This window comes from Apium graveolens, chromosome 5 (genome assembly GCF_009905375.1).
Source record: "Apium graveolens cultivar Ventura chromosome 5, ASM990537v1, whole genome shotgun sequence".
NCBI lineage: Eukaryota > Viridiplantae > Streptophyta > Magnoliopsida > Apiales > Apiaceae > Apium > Apium graveolens.
The window spans coordinates 172287225-172305238 of NC_133651.1; positions in this window are offsets into that span (position 1 = coordinate 172287225).

Consider the following 18014-nt stretch of genomic DNA (forward strand, 5'->3'; position numbering starts at 1 on the left):
AAGAAAATCAGAAGAAAATCAGAGTATCAAAGTCAACACATGAAGAAACATCACGGAAGTTAGTCACTCATGAACCAGACAGTACATCGAGTGTCAACGTTGAAGTGGTGGAATTGATTCATAATTTTCAGTGATTTTCAGAAGATTTGCAGAAGAATGGTTGTTGCTCAAGACTAGAATTAATTCTCTATTAATTAATTAAGTCATCTAATTTAATTAAGAAAATAAATTATATCTGCGAAGAATAATTTATTTATTAATTGTATTAATTGATTAATTAATTCTGAATTAATTTTAGGAATTTTCAGAAGTTTAATTGGATTAAATTCAATCCTAAATCAGCAAGACAATTGAAAATGAACTAGCATGACAATCTGGATTGTCATACCGATTGTCATGCCAGTTCAAAAGATTGTCCTACCGATAGTCATGCCAGTTCAAAAGATTGTCCTACCGATAGTCATGCTGGTTCAAACGATTGTCTTGCTAGCTCAAAAGGATAGTCTCACCGATTGTCATACAAGCTTAAAGGATTGTCATTCCAATTCAACTAATTTCGGCTGTTGATAAATAGAAGCAGAAGTCATTCAACTAAACATCTCAATCATACAAAACACATTCAAGAACAAAGAAAAGAAAGCAGCCACCTTGAAACATTTTATTTTCTTCTCTGCTTACATCAAGATCAAAATTCTAGTTTGTTAATGTTAAATCCAAACCACTAGAATTATTTATCTTGTTCTTGTGTAACAATCTAGCGGATCAAAATCCCTAGAACTTAATCTCAAATCGCGTTTAGCATTTGATTCTAATTATTGCAAAAATAGAAAAAGTTCATGTCGAATTTATTCTAGATTTGTGATAATTGATTTGAGATTAATACCTTGTAATCGATACAGTTGTTGTAACACCTTTCAAGTTTAATAATATTTTTATTTAACTTGAATTTTGTTTCACATTTTTTATTCCGCATTTATTCGATTATTTGGTACTGTTTGTATTCAACCCCCCCTTCTCCAAACACATTGGGACCTAACAGCCTGGCTAAAGGAAATATAGGAATCATTTGAGATTCTAAATGATGGACGAATCACAAAAGACTATTTTTGTCACTTACCCTCCTAAGAGAAGGGCCACCACTGGTGAAAGACCAAGAAAGGCACGGAGCCAGAGGTTAGAATAAACTGATTAAAGTTCAGTCAATTGTTTTCGGGAAAGTAATTCCCAAGGTTATGGAGATAGTGTAAAAGCTTTAGAGTCAGAACAAAGGCGGACGAGTATGATGAAATATGAAGCTAAGTTGTAAAAGTTGTCAAGATTCGTTCTGATGACAAGAATCCCAGAACGATGTGATGCTTGAAGTCAATGATTAGTGGGTTCATGAAATAATGATAAGAGAAAGGAAAATAAAAAGAAACTGAAGTGGAAAGGAATATAAAGGTAATAGAGTTTGTGGAATGATAAGGGAGTTGGGTATGAGGAAACCCTAAAGACTCGTAGCAATAGAAATAGAAAAGTATGTAATCGTCAGGATGAGGGTGATTCACCATGACTTAAAGTTGATGATTGAAGGAATAAGAGATACATATATTTTATCCCCTGTAAATTGGGAGGATTTGAGGAAACCTTAGGATAGTTCGAAGGATAAATATTGAGACGCGGATAGACTGAGGAGACAAGGAAGTCAGAAATTAGGAAAATTGGATGAAGGAAGTGACCTTCAAGAATGTGAAGTGTAAGACCGGTGGCTTGATACCCAGGAAGGGAGACGCCAGGTATGAGAGATATCCCAACATTGAGATGACTATTGAGATAAACAATAAAAGTAAATACGGAATTATTAAGAAGAAGTTCACGTTGAACACGACCAATATCTTCCAGAACATCCTTGTTATCATTACCAAATCAAGCAAGAAAAGTAGATAACCGTAGTTATCTTTTGGAGGCCATATTGATTGACCTCATTTTAAATACAGATGTTATTGTGAAATTAGGCATATACTATCGAGGTGGGAATGATTGAATAAGACACCCTTATCAGGGATATATGACTTGATTTATCCATGGAAGGATGCATGTACCTTTTTAAAGGTGGCATTAAAGATAGAACATCGGTAACTTAAAATGAATCCTAGGGGAATGCATAAAGGTTGGCATTTCACCCTTAATAGGGATAGTATGAGTTTTGACAGTATGAATTGGAAAGGATTAAGGTAATAACAACCTTTAAGTATCAGTGGGGAAATTTTTCAGAAACATATAGACAATGGTTCTAGTATTAGTAAAGGGTATTTCGATATACCCTGTATCTAGGGAATACAGGAGGAACAATTCAAGGATAACCTTAGAGGTTTTACAAGGAGAAAGGTAATATTCAAAATTCTCAAGAGTAAAAATGTTGATAAAGGAAATATGACGTAATTATAATGATGCCAAGTGGGGCACGTGTTAAACCACGAGAAAGTATAGATCGACCCAATAAAGGTCGAGATTGGTGAAAACATGTAGGACCCAAGATAAGAGACGCCCTAAGTATGATCGAGAGTCAGTTGTGACAATGTTAACCTCTAAAAGACCCAGGCAATAACTTATGGAAAAATGGTGATATATTTTTTCACCAAAGCGTAAGGAAGAGCATTTTCACGCAAGTAGTGATTGGAAATGAGGTAGAAAAATTTAGTTGAAGATCATTTAAAAGACATTGATTGTAAGGAAATTTTACTATCAGGAAAGGCCAAAGAGGTGGCCGACACTTTAAGTGTAAGAGGACAATTATAGGCGCTCGTGCCAAAGGAATACAACGATGATGGTTAAAGCCGTGAAGGTTGTATTATGGTATGAAGGATTGACATTCCTTCTGATGATTGTGCGATACTCAACCATAATAGTAGTTTGGTAAAGATTTAATTTATGCAACCGCCGTAAGAGGGCTATCTATCTTAGAAGGTCATATCTTGAGATAAGCCAGGGCCATATTATGAAAGAACTACATGAACCCTTGAGTTTCCAGTCTCTTATTGAGGACATATGATTAGGAATGGTATTAACCTGCTATCGTTGCTTTGATTGAAACTCTTCTGCAATTTTATCTGCTTCATGTCATGAAAGTACGTCAGGATCTGGAGTGTTCTTCATGAATTATGAATGGTGATTATGTTAACTCCTTAGAAGAATTTGATACGACAGGTATGGACTCTGTATGGTTAGCTATTAAGATCTAAGGAAAATGAATGACTACAGTGGGTCAGCGATGGACCATAGTAATGCAGCAATGATTCTGCGAGTAATGAGTCGATTACAACCGTAAGAGTTGTATTAGAATGGATGTTGAGATTGAGTACCACTAATCGGGTCGTGGTGATGTATAAGTTATCATTGATAGACTAATCAAGTCGATTATCTACCTATTGAATATTTATTCCTTCTTAGGAATAGAGAGTCGTATTATTACGAAGAAGGTTGCGGTGCAAGCATAGAATTCTAATAACGATGATGTTTAGAATGAAATCCCAGATTCGATTTTTGATGTCAAGGGAGTTTCAAAGGTGATTGTGTATAAGCTCGAGGAAGAGCATTGGTCCATAGAATGATGGACGGAATATCAAAAATAATTAGGCATGTAAAATACGATGCTATAATGCTTAATGTTGATTTATATACATATATGTTTTGTTCTCCTATGATAAACCTCTATAGTTCAGAGGTAGATTTCAAGCCAGATATTTTGTGGCGGTATATATTTTAATATATATATAATTCTCTTCAATTCGTTATTTTCTCTCCTTTTCATTTCATGTAAGCTGAGAAGAACAACCCTTCCAGAAGGGGAGGTATTGCCGAATGACTATCTATCTGTGTGATAGAAGCCTAGTAGGATACCATCTATTGTTTAATTGTTTGTCAAGTACTAAAGGCTGGCCACCTTCTGTACTAACTATGCGATATAACAAGTGTTCATGATCATAGTTATCTCTCAACAAATTTCTTTACTTCTATATGATGGATCAAGCTTTCGAAGATAGAAGCAGCTAGAAATGAAGTAGTATCAGTACGGTGGTATTCTGATTCTAATATGTTCGTGATATTAAGGTTGACGTGGTTATTAAAAGGTTATAGAACGCTAACGAGCAAAAGTGTAACCAGTATAGTATTATGTACGGAAGATAGTAATGACTAGAAACTGGAAAAGAATGGGTATTGAGAAGCAAAAGCCATAGTGCTAGAAGCTATGATGAGAGTCTGTGCAATAGACTTGAATGAATTTAGAATGATCACTTAACGCGGATTGAGTTTTCTTATGAAAATAGATCATATGTCATTATCGAGATGTCGCCTTATAAGATCCTTGAGGGAAGACAGTGTCGATCTCCCTTATGATATGATGATGTTGCAGAGCGCAAGATGCTTAGACCAGCAGTGGTCCAAAGGACCAAGGATATAATAGATTTAATTAGAGGACGGCTGGCAGTAGCCCAAGATGGGCATACGAAGTATGTTGATTTGATATGAAAGGACAAGGAATAGGAAGTAGGGGACCTAGTGCTGTTATAGGTATTCCCTTGGAAAGGATGGATGAGGTTCGGAAAGAAAAGAAAGCTAAGCCCACGAATTATTGGACCCTTTGAGGTATTAAGACGTACTGGGAAGTTAGCATATGAGCTAGCCCTACCCCCAAATATGTAGCAAGTTCATAACGCATTCCACGTATCAATATTAAGGAAGTATAATTCGGATGCCAGACAAATAAGGGCATATGAGCGCATAGACATGCAACACGACGGAACCTATATGGAGCAACCAGGAAGGGTTATAGATTGAAAAAGGAACAAGTGCTTAGGAGAAGGGTTATCAAACTATTCAGAGTTTGATGGAAGAACCACAATGTGGGAAAATTTACTTGAGAATTAGAAAGTGCAATGCTAAGAAAGTATCCCTATTCATTTTCTATCTGATTCCAGGATGAAATCCTTTTAAGGAGGGGAGACTGTAATAACCCCAATTTTTGGAATTTTTGAAACCCTTATGAATAGTGTTTTGCTGATTATGCTGAATAAGATAACTATTCATGCCACACTATGTAGGGGCTCTTTTATTGATCTTCTGGGATATTATTAGTACTCTATATGATAAATAAGTGTATGTAAAGATCGTCAGAATCCAAATTCGAACACTTTGATTTTTCCCGAAAATCTACCAGATACAGAAAGAATTGAGTATAAGGTAACATAATAAAAAAGATTTAAATTCAAGGATTAAAAGAGAGGATCGTGAAAGGAATATAATGTATTGAGAAAGGTTAAAGAAACCTAAGTAATAAGATCCCGGGTATGATCCCTCAAACGATAAACGAAAACGAAAGTTAAGCGAACCGTATAACAGATCAGCGGTCATTAGGCAAGCAATTAAGAGTTAATCAAGGAGGTTAGGGATGATGATGTCATCAAACCAACAAGAAGAGGACAAGTGTGGAGGGTGACATCACATGATGACCAAAGCATGACATAAGGGAAAGAAGTGTGGTTGATTTATAACCACACAATTTTTTTTTTCATGGTTAAAAATGATTAAAACAAAACAAAATTCAACCAACCAAGGCAAATCAAAACAAATCACAAAAAACACAAAAGATCTTCCCTTTTTTTCATCAAGCTCTCGGCCAAAATAAACACAGCAACTTTAAACTGCCATATCTCCTTCAATACTCACTCAAATGTTGTGTTCTATAGCTCGTTGGAAAGGTATTAAGATGGCCTACAACTCTTGTTCACAAGTCTCGTCCAAATAAGCATGGTAAGACCCTCATTTTTACAGTTCTTTCAATAGGACTTTTAGAAATTTTTAAAGCCTAACTTTGTGTTCTTGAATTCTTTGGAAAGATCAAGCTTGTAGGAGGCTCTATAAGGCTTCCTAGTAACTTTCCACCCTCCAAGAAAGGTATAAATCTTCACACCCTTTAGTAATAAGTTTGAATGTTGAAGTTTGGAGATGGTTTGGATGGATGAGTAGTAATTTGAATGATAAGCATGATTCGAGCTTAATTGTTAAGTAGTTTAGTTGAATTTGGAGATGTTATAATATATGATTGGATTGAGGTCCTTGAGCTTATTATGACTGAAATCCGTAGCATTGATGTGTATCTTTAGTTGTTGTTGATTGGTAGTTGGATTGATATGATTTGGAATGGTAAAAATTTGGGAAATCGCGTAAACATAGCCGTCGTAATGTCCGATTTACATTAGACTGTTTTTGCTCTTAACATCAGAACCCGAGAACTACCTGTTAGGTTTTGACCATTGCCATGATTAGATAGTTCATTTTACGAGCTTCGTTTTGATATGTGGTTCGTTTGAATCCGATGTACGGTTTAGGAGAAACGACCATTTTATGTAACGGCGTTTCGCGACCGAACCATTACCCCTCGTCTTACTTTGAAACCTTGGTTAAGGACTTTAAATGACTATTTGGGGTATTAAACATTTATGTAAAGTATATTAGGCAGTTGGTAAGGTGCTTGCGAAAGAATCCCCTTAAAACTCTTAATGGATAATTTATTAAAAATGGTGGAGCCGAGGGTACTCGAGCGACTTAAGTGAATCGTTAAGCGCGAAAGCGAACGTTAGGACTCTAAATGGTTAAAGTCTAGTTTCTTAAGCGACCGGGGTTTAATTCCGACTTATGTTGTTGTTCATAGGTTATCAGACCCACTCTAAACTTAAGTCTATCCGGGAGCACTCAGGCAAGTTTTCTACCCGTTATACTGTTGTTGTGATGTATATATGTATATGCATTATCTTGTGAGAAGTGCATGATTGTTATTAGAAAATTCTTGCGATATATTGGAGCATGTTGATATGATATATATGCATGCATGTTTCGTATTCTTGATTTATATATCTGTTGGTTCAAATGCTTATTAGTTGCATAATACATATGCTAGAGATAAATAGTAGTTGCGTATACCCTGAGTGTAGGGGACCCAAAGGTGAACCCTTTTCTAAAACCGGGAGTAGATGTTCCCGAGTATATTATTCAAATAAAGATAGTACTTTCGTATAAGTATATCTTTTGTTATTTAATACTCATTTCAAGTATAAGTTTTACAACTTCTACTTCAATTATTTGTATAAAGATTATTCTTTATGGGAATATTATTTAAATAATAATATTCAGATATTTTCTAATATATTGGGATTGATTTACTTTATTAAAATAGCATGACTCCAAACACTCTTTAAAGTGTTTTCGAGTCTTTAAAATGATTTTTAAAAGTTAGAGCGGATCCTAAAGCTCATTTTTTATATATTTAAGATCTTCCTTTTAAAGGGGATTTAAATACTCGCTCAAAACCAGAGGGATCCGGTTCTGTGGTGTATTTTATATTCGCAATAAAGTTGCAGTTTTGGTAAATGAATTGATTACTTACCCAACGTTCGGGAAGTATGTCCATCTATTTGAGTCGGCATAAGCAACATGGGCTCAGTGGGCGTCCATGAAAGTGTAAGTGGCTCAGTGGGAGTCCATCAAATGCGTAAGTGGCTGAGTGGCAGTCCAGCATAAGGTCCTATTGCGACCAGGGTGATGACCAGTGGGGAATTCGTCCGTCTACTAGTAGAAAAGGTTACTTATTGGTATCTTTGCCTGATCAGCAAGATATCAGGTTTATGCCAAGGTTTTCTCCTTTCCAAAATTCATTGGATATTGCAACTCTGTTTATAATTTTCATAACAGAGGTTTTCAAGGAGTGTATGAAATGTATATATATATATATAGGTGTGTATATATATATCGGGACTTAATGAAGTATCTCGTAGCTTCATTATTTATAATGACATTTCAAGGATTGAATCTATTCAAGTCTTATCTTGTAGTCTCATCTGGGTGATGAACTTTTGAAACTGATTATAACTTGAACGGTGGTAGTTCAAGCAGTATTCGGATATAAGTATATTGGAGTATCTTGTAACTTCATCTTTTAAACTTATATCTAGTAAATGATTATCTTGTGCATGTCAAAGATTTTCGGAAAAACGTTGAGACAAGGTTAGATATAGGAGATCACCTTGCAACGATATTTTGTACAGTTATAAACTGGAACTCTGTGTATATTATACATGTCAGAGGATTTCAAAGATTGTGAAAAGTATATATATGTATATATATACTGAATATTTTGCGACTTGGTCGCGTTAAGATATCAGCTTGGTTCATTTTTTCTTGACCAATACTTTCATGAGTACTATGAGAATGCTCATATATTGTTAATTATTATACATATTATTTCGGTGGGCTTGTTGCTCACCCTTGCTTTCTTCTTTCATCACACAACATCAGATAGACAAGATGAACAGGAGCAAGCTCCCAATTCGCGAGCGGATAGGAAATGTTCCGCAGTTTCCTATAGGCGTTGATATCGCTGTAGCTGAGGTAGGAACTACCAATAGGCTAGGCTTTAAACTTTTGATGTACCAGACTTATGTATCTCTATCAATTGTAATAATGGCAAAGAAATGTAAATTTATTCAGAAACCCTTTTAAGGTGTATTGGCATATAATTGTGGAATAAAACGACTTGTGATTATTTTTGGATATTCATCTCCGAGACTATAACTTGTGGTGTGTGTATTTATGGTGGGGTCACAGTACAGAATAGTTGATTATTTATTAAGATTGGGTGTTATTAAGGGAAATGGAACTCGTGACAACCCGGATCCCCGACCCCGGATTTGGGGGTGTTACATTTTGAATGAGCATTTATTGTGCACTTTGAGGCCCAAGCAACCAGAAGCTAGCACTAGGAGTATATAAAAGGTTTTAGGTCTTTGTTGGAGGTTTGTAAGTCGTTTGGTTAGGTGCACGAGTGGAATCACAAAATCTGTCCAGCAGGGGACAGTTTTGTTGCAACTTAGAAATAGGAAGTTTTGACCATGTCATGGGTAGGCCCTCATTAGGCCCTGTTGGGCCTTAGTTAGAGGGAGTGTCAGAGGAGTTTTTCCAGCCATAGTTCATAATATTTGAGTTAGAACCATGTGTCACAAGTCAGGGCATTTTCTGCCCAGAAAAACAGGGGAACCATGGACTTTAAGCTTAGGCCCTTGAGCCACATCGAGTTTGGGAGATGCCTTATGGTCAGAAGAGTCTAGTGTAGAAGTTTTAGAGGTAAAATTGTAGTTTAAGAGTGTCTAATGCACTGAAGAAACCATAGATATCATTCTGAAATTTTCCTTAGTGAGCACTTTCACTTATCACTTAGTTTTAGAGCACTTATGAGTGAGACCTAGGTTGACCACTATGGTTGCAAGATAGTATAAAGCCAGTAGAGTAAAAGGCCCAAGTGAGGGTCAATAGGTTTTGGATAGTTTAGTAAAGGCACATCGAGTTAGGAGGCCAAATTTGGAGACTTTGTCTAGTTTAGCGACCAAGTGACTTAAGTTGTGGGTCGAGATCATCCAAGCCTAGTGTTGTATTATGGTGTGTGTGATATTATTTGGTATTAAAATATGATATGTGAGTATATTTGGCTATGTGTACTATTGTATTTATAAGGTGATTATAAATTGCGTGCATATAGGCCTAAGTGCCATTTATGGTTAATTTCGGGTTGCATATAGACTGCGTTGGTGAGAGTATATTCTAATGAGGTTATTATTAATTGTGTAGGATCTCGAGACGAGGGTAAACTTTCCATAAAGGTCGAGTGAAGCTTCCAGTTGCTCCTACCTGCCAGACCAGTCCAGCCTTTCTCAAGGCAAGTGATTCAGCCTGTATTTCGTTTACACTGCAAATATGTGATAATTAGTTCATATATATTGATGCGAGTATCCTGAGTTATCTTGATATAATTGAACCAAGCGATTCTTAAATCTATCTTTGTATTATATAGAAATGCCATGAACCCTCAAGTACATATTTCAAGTAGATCAAAAGTCATATCACGCTAGTATATCAAACTAATTGGAATGCCATGATAAAATAAAGATTTGATATAATACTTGATTGATCCTCTTGATTATCATGCTATTGATTCCTAAAATATTGACATCTCACCCTGATGCTTGAACCCCAATAGAAACTTTACCTTGATACGTAAAAGCCATATATTCTTTAAAGTTGTTCTTAATTGATTGATAACCCTTTTTCTTACCCTAAAGTTCGACAATCCTGATATACCTTGAGCTAAAGATCATTTTCTTCATACCTTAACACCCCTAGTATTCATGAAGCTTACCTTCTTGATGTTCTAGTACTTGTACCTTGTTGAAAACCATTTCTTTAAGCCTAGTTTGGCATTACTCTTTCATATTATCCAATAGCCTTGCTAAATCTCCTTGTCAAAGTTCTTGTATATGGAAACCTTTCAATTACCCTAATATAGTAAAGTCTAGTGGATCATGGCCCTGAAATTTGGTGACATATTTCCAGTGTTTCAAAGTTGATCTATAATCCCTTGATAAAAATGTTTACTACTTAAGAGATTATTATAAATCAGCTTCAGTTTTTGAAATGATTAAAATGTGGATTTTCAGTCCTAAAGTGGGATAAATGTTTTCTTTGAATAGTGGATCTAGACTGAGACGTGAGTCCTTTCCACACTTATATTGTAGGCTTAAAAGTTTCCTAGGGATCCCATTAATATTTTAGAACCCAGCGAGGTTCAGGATTACTTCACGGCTGATCACCGGCTGTAATCCGTAGCGTCATAAAATGATTTTGATTAAGTTATGATTTTGAAAATGTTTTGATTCAAGCAAATGATGCCATCACCCAAAATTTCATCTCTTGTTATTATTAGTTATATCTTCGCATTGTCATTCTTTAATATATATCTCGATTTATGTTTCGTATCGTACTGTTTAGCACTTGTTGAGCATTTGGCTCACTCCTTGCTTTAACCCTGATATTACAGCTAGCAGCTATGGTTAGATTCAAGCAGACAGCACGTAAGACTTGTGACGCTGATGCGTATGTCCGAGCTCAGGTAGAATAAGAGATAGTTTTGTGTGAGGACTCGATATTAAAATCAGTTATAATAGATGGTAGTGTTGGGCTGTTCCAAACCCTAAACTGTAATATCTTGGATTCGGTCATATCTACTTCCTTTTAAATATTGTAATAGTTATATATTTTGTTTGTTAAGTTGGGGGTGTGACGGGTTTTGGTATCAGAGCTACGGTTTAGAGTCCCTGGACAGCCCAAATAGGTTATAGGATATATTTATAGGTTATAGATAATATGCGAGAGAGTAGGTTAAGTAAATTTATTATTAATACTCCTCTTATTGGTTTGTCAGCAAAGGGCGCATTCCTTGTCATCCTCTGGGTCGGACGACACTATTGCTTTCTCCGTGTATGCTGAGTTGAGGCGCGAGTTTGACATGCTTCAGGGCAAGTACGACCGACTGATAGACCGACTGAAGAACGTGTATCCAGACAGCCGGAACTATGAAGGGAGGCCTAAGGAGCAGATGACTGCGAGACTTTAGACTTTGGTTCAGTACGTCAACACTAAGCTTGAGGAAATGCCATCACACCGAGACCGTACCAGTCAGTGTATCATCCAGATGGTGGCGGATGAGCTCCAGAGCATTGTGAAGACACTTCGAGAGGAGAAGACTACCAAGCCCCGTTCCGATGGAGTGGAGCCTTAGTTCTTTCCATTATCTACCTTCCATGTTGTAGTATTATCAGACTTCGTAGAAATTCCCAGTTGTTTCATTTAAATAAGCATGTTATTCCTAGAATCAGACATTGTCCTAATCCTGATGTATTGTGACCTTTAAATTTCAATTATTATGCACTATCATTCCATTTCCTCTCAAATGTTATTTTACGTCCTTATATGCATCACCATATTTGTTTAATTTGAAACTTGACCTCATATGTAAATAAGAATGCCATGCGATACCCTCGAATTATTCCATTATTCATACCTGTTTTAACATAACTCTTATTTCAGGATCATGCCACCCAAAAAGAAGAACCCAACAACCATATCCACCACAGATCCAAATATTCTTCGATTATTGGAAACCTTGCAACAGGAAACCAACGCTATAGCTCAACAACAACTAACTCTTCAACAACAATTTGAAAACCAAGATAACCGTGAACCACACCAACCACCTGATCCACCAGTACCACCTCTACAAGTTATCACTTTCAAGGCTTTTCAGCATGTGAATCCACCTGCATTTCATGATACCACTGATCCAATAATAGCTAACACATGGATTAAGGAAATGAAAAGGGCTTTTGAGTTGGTACAGTTAGGGGACGATCAGAAGACACCATATGCTACTTACTTCTTGAAGGGCGAAGTCATCTATTGGTGGGAATCAGTAAAAGCTATGGAAGCAACTCAGCAAGTTTCTTGGGAAAGATTTAAGAAGTTATTTCTGGAAAAGTATTACCCTAAGTACATGCAGAATCAAATGGAGCTTCAATTTCTTGAATTGAAGCAAGGGAACATGACTGTACTGGAATATGAAAAGAAATTCACAGAGTTGTCAAGGTCTGTGACAAAGTATACCAGCAGTGAGGAGGAAAAAGCAAAGAGATTTCAACAAGGATTAGAGCCTTGGATCAGAGATAGAGTGGCTATGTTTGAGCTTGATACTTATGCGGGAGTAGTACAGAAAGCTGCTCTGATTGAAAATAATGGGATGCAGTCAAGAAAGGAAAGGGATAACAAGAAGAGAAAGGTTCCATTTTATGGAGAAAAGTCTGAAGCTGGAAATTCACAAGATCGGAATGTAAAGAGGTTTGGATTCCATAAAGGTGGAAATTTTCAAAAGAAAGGGAATTTGGGCAAAAGAAAAGAATCGAAAGGGAACAACCAGACAAGTCAAGAGCAAGTTGGAGAAAACAGATTCCAGAGACCGGAATGCAAGTATTGTGGAAGAAGGCACCCCGGAGTGTGTAATAAGCTGAGCATGACATGCTATAGGTGCAACCAGAAGGGACATTTGGCAAACGAGTGTAAGATGCCGAATCCAAGAGTTACATATTACAAGTGTGGAAAGACTGGACACATAGCTAGGGAGTGCAAGACAACCGGACCAGTCAAAGCTCTAATGAATGTGGCAAGTACCAGTGCAAGCGTGATAGCCGAGGTATTGGCATTACCTCCACCACCTACAACAACTCCGCAAGAACAGAAAGGACATTCGATTTGAAAATGAAGGACGTTGTTCAGAACTCTGAGGTGATAGCAGGTATACTTTTACTAAATAATGTCAAAGCTAAAGTATTGATTGATTCGGGAGCAACGAGATCTTTCATATCAGAAACTTTTGTTGATAAACTTCAATGTGATAAAATGATTATGAGCGAGGTAGTAAATGTGGTAATTGCGAACCAAGAGAAGATTCATGTGAATCAATTCTGTCCGAAGTGTGAGATTGATATTTCAGGGCATAAGTTTTCAGCCGACTTGATACTCTTCAAGTTGGGAGAGATCGATATAATTTTAGGTATGGATTGGTTAGGGAAATATAACGCCCAGATTAATTGTAAGACCAAGAAAGTGTATTTAAAGACGAAGAGTGGAGAGAAGGTAGTATTTAAGGGACAGAGGCAAGATCAACTGTTTCTTACAATCGTTCAGGCTAAGAAGCTACTTTGAAAAGGTTGTGAGTCATTCCTAGCTTATGTAGTGGATTCAGAAAAGGGCAACCCCAGCATAGAAGATATCCCCGTAGTTAACGAGTTCCCAGATGTGTTTCCAGACAAACTATCGGGCTTACCACCAGTTCGACAAATCGAGTTCGAGATCAACCTTACTCCGCGAACAGAACCAGTTTCAAAGGCCCTATATAGGATGGCACCAGCAGAAATGAAAGAGTTGGCGAGCCAGCTACAAGAATTGTTGGAAAAAGGAGTGATACGGCCAAGTACGTCGCCATGGGGAGCACCCGTTCTGTTTGTAAAGAAGAAAGATGGAAGTATGCGGCTATGTATAGATTATCGGGAGTTGAATAAGGTGACAATTAAGAACCGCTACCCGCTACCAAGAATAGATGACCTATTTGACCAGCTGAAAGGAGAAAAGTGCTTTTTAAAGATTGACTTGAGATCAGGATACCATCAATTAAAGATCAAAGAAGAAGATATTCCCAAGACAGCATTCAGGACTAGATACGGACATTATGAATTCTTAGTAATGCCTTTTGGATTGACTAATGCCCCGGCAGCATTTATGGATCTGATATATCGGGTATTTAAAAAGTATTTGGACAAGTTCGTAGTGGTATTTATTGATGACATCCTTATTTATTCAAAGTCGGAAGAAGAACATAAGCAGCATCTATGGATAGCATTGGAGATACTCCGGCAAGAGAAGTTGTATGCCAAGTTTTCCAAATGTGAGTTTTGGTTAAAGGAAGTTCAATTTTTGGGACATGTCATTGGAGATGAAGGAGTTAAAGTAGATCCGACAAAGATTGAGGCGATTATGAGTAGGGAGAGGCCAAAGACACCTACGGAAGTGCGAAGTTTTCTAGGATTGGCAGGGTATTATAGAAGGTTTGTCAAGGATTTTTCAAAAATCGCCACGCCATTGACTAAGTTAACTAGGAAGAATCAGAAGTTTGAATGGAGTGCAGAATGTGAAGATAGCTTTCAAGAGTTGAAACAGAGATTGGTAACAGCTCCGGTGTTAGTACTACCAGATGACCAAGGAAACTTTACGATTTTTAGCGACGCTTCACATAAAGGATTGGGCTGTGTGCTAATGCAACACATTAAGGTGATCATGTATGCGTCAAGACAGTTAAAACCGCATGAATTAAAGTACCCGACACATGATTTCGAACTAACCGCCATAGTGTTCGCACTTAAGATTTGGAGATATTACCTCTACGGGGAAAGTGTGAAATCTATACGGATCACAAGAGTTTAAAGTACATTTTCACTCAGAAGGAGCTCAATATGAGGCAAAGGAGATAGTTGGAATTGATCAAGGACTACGATTGTTCTATAAATTATCATCCTGGAAAGGTGAATATTGTAGCCGATGCTTTAAGTAGGAAGGAGAGGTTGAATATGATGGCAACACCAAAGGAACTGTCTGAAGAGATTAAGAAATTTGGATTAGAACTTTGTGATTGTGGAATAGTTGAAGAAGTTTGTCGTGCAATGACTTTTCAGCCAACACTAGTGGAAAGAATAAGGAAATGTCAGGAAGAAGTAATGGAGAAAGAAAAGAATCAGCTAACTGGAGAAGAGATTGGCACTCAAAGGGATGAGCAAGGTATACTAAGGTTTTCCTCAAGAATTTGGATTCCTCATGTACCTGAATTGAAGAATGAGATCCTACAAGAAGCCCACAATTCAAGATTTTCAATCCACCCGGGGAGCACCAAGATGTATCGGGACTTAAAGCAGAACTTTTGGTAGCCAAATATGAAGCGAGACGTGGCAGAATGGGTCGCAAAGTGTTATACTTGTCAGAAAGTGAAGGCAGAACATCAACGACCAAGCGGATTAATTCAGCCCCTAAAGATTCTAAAATGGAAATGGGAAAATATTGCTATGGACTTTATAGTGGGACTACCGCGAACGAAATCCGGACATGACGCTATATGGGTTATAGTTGATTGCCTTACGAAGTCGGCGCATTTCCTTTCAATTAATGAGAAGTCGTCATTGGATAAATTGGTTCATCTGTGCGTGCGTGAAATCGTACTAAGGCATGGAGTACCTGTATCGATAGTTTCAGATAGAGATCCCCGATTTAACTCGAGATTCTGGAAGCAATTTCAAGAAAGTTTTGGCACGAAGTTGAACATGAGTACGACATACAACCCGCAAATTGATGGTCAGAGCGAAAGGACAATTCAAACAATCGAAGATATGTTGCGCAGTTGTGCAATCGATTTTGCAGGAAGTTGGGATGACCACTTGCCATTGATAGAATTCTCTTACAACAACAACTATAACTCCAGTATTGGCATGCCACCATACGAAGCTTTGTACGGACGAAAATGTAGATCACCGACAAGTTGGGATGAAGTAGGAGAAGGAAGGATTCTAGGCTTGGAATTGGTACAACAGTTGCATGAGACAGTCAGGTTAATTCAGAAAAGGTTGCTTGCTGCTCAAGATAGACAGAGGAAGTATGCAGATCCAGCGCGTAAGGATGTTAGATTCCAAGTAGGCGAAGCCGTTTTGTTAAAGGTGTCACCAAGAAAAGAGTTGTCTAAATTTGGCAAGAAAGGGAAGTTAGCACCTAGATATATAGGTCCTTTTGAAATTTTGAGTCAAGTGGGGAAGGTAGCCTACGAGTTAACCTTACCACCTTAGTATCAGCATGTGCATAATGTGTTCCATGTGTCATTGCTTAAGAAGTACAATCCTGACGCCAGCCATGTGATAGAATATGAACCTGTAGAAATTCAGGAAGACCTGTCATTTGTGGAGCAACCTGTTAAATTACTCGACTGGCAAGTAAAGAGTCTTAGGAATAAGTCGGTAAAGTTAGTGAAAGTACTTTGGAGGAACCCTAAAGTCGAAGAATCAACTTGGGAGTTAGAGTCTGATATGCATTCCCGGTATCCTCATCTGTTCTCTTAGATTCTGGGGACAGAATCCCTTAGGGGGGAGAGGATGTTACGACCGGCATTTTGTGTAATATTAATTTTGGACTTGGTATAATATTAGAGCCGAATGTAAATATACTTAATGATTGTACGTTGTGTGAATGAAAATTTCTGCATTTTAAATTTGCTTTATGTAGTATATGATTTTTCAAAGCAAGAGTTTATTTATTTCCCTTATTTTTGATTTATAAGGAATATTCTAAACCTTGGAAAATTTTCTTTTAAAAGTTATTTTGTTCACAAATTTCAAAAGTGATTTTATAAAATTTCTAAAAATCCAAGTTATTTTATGGTATAAATTTTATAATTTTTGAACTTGTATTTTATTTTATAAAAATAAATCTTTACAAATTTTATTTGTTATAATTAGCAAATTACATAGAAGCCCTTGCATGCAAATCACCCTTCTATTCTCTCAAAGGGCAAAGAAGACCTTTCCAACCCCACTAACTCATTTGTTGATTACCAAATTACCACACTAACCTTGCATGCAAAATGGCCTAACTTTAGCTAGAGGTCATTTTTGTACATTCTCACTTCCACTCATTATTTTGTCAACCCAAAAGCATAAAACCAAAAAAAACCAAGTGGGAGAAGTCATTTTCACTCACTCCACACTCCAACACACCTCATTTTTCTCTCCTCCCCTCCCTCCCTTGTTGCTCTCGGCCGAAGCCCCCCATCCCCCACTCCCTTCCATTTTTCATTCCATTTCTCATCTTCCCTAGTATAAATCTTCTACCTACATTCATTTTATATACTTCCCAAGAGTTTTGTGACTTGGGAGATGAAGTTTCATAGTTGCATGTGTAGTTCTTCTGTGATCTCCAAAGAGAAACTCTTGATTCTTGTGAATTCAAGAGCTCTCTATGAGATACATTTTATATATGTGTTAATTAAGTGTTTTATGGAGAAACCATGCTTTAAAATCCTTTGCATGCTACTGAAATTTCATTATATATTCATGTTTAGCCATGCATGCTAGTTTTAAGATATTAAAATGATGATCAACCATGTTTTGCATGATACTCTTTTCGAAATCATGTTGCTATGTCTAAAAAATCTATAAATTTGAAATATGTGTGCTTAAAATAGATTTTTTCCATGATAAATTTCTTATTAATAATTAAGAGAAGATATATTTTATGAATATTAAGGATGAGTAATAGATACAAGTCGAATTTGCAAGCATTTAAACTTTATGCTTTAGCCGAAATCTTGTTAAGTGTTTCCATGAGTTGCATGTTATATTTTTAGTTGCATGTTGTTGTTCTTGGGTATGGATGATATCCCCTCCTGTTGAGGCACTATTTTAGGACATTAATGCACTAGGTTTGCTTTGGTAAGGGCTGGATGCTTGGTTATTAAGCGGGAGTCAAGGTGGAAGGAGATTAGTTAGTGTTTGCATTTTTCCAGATTT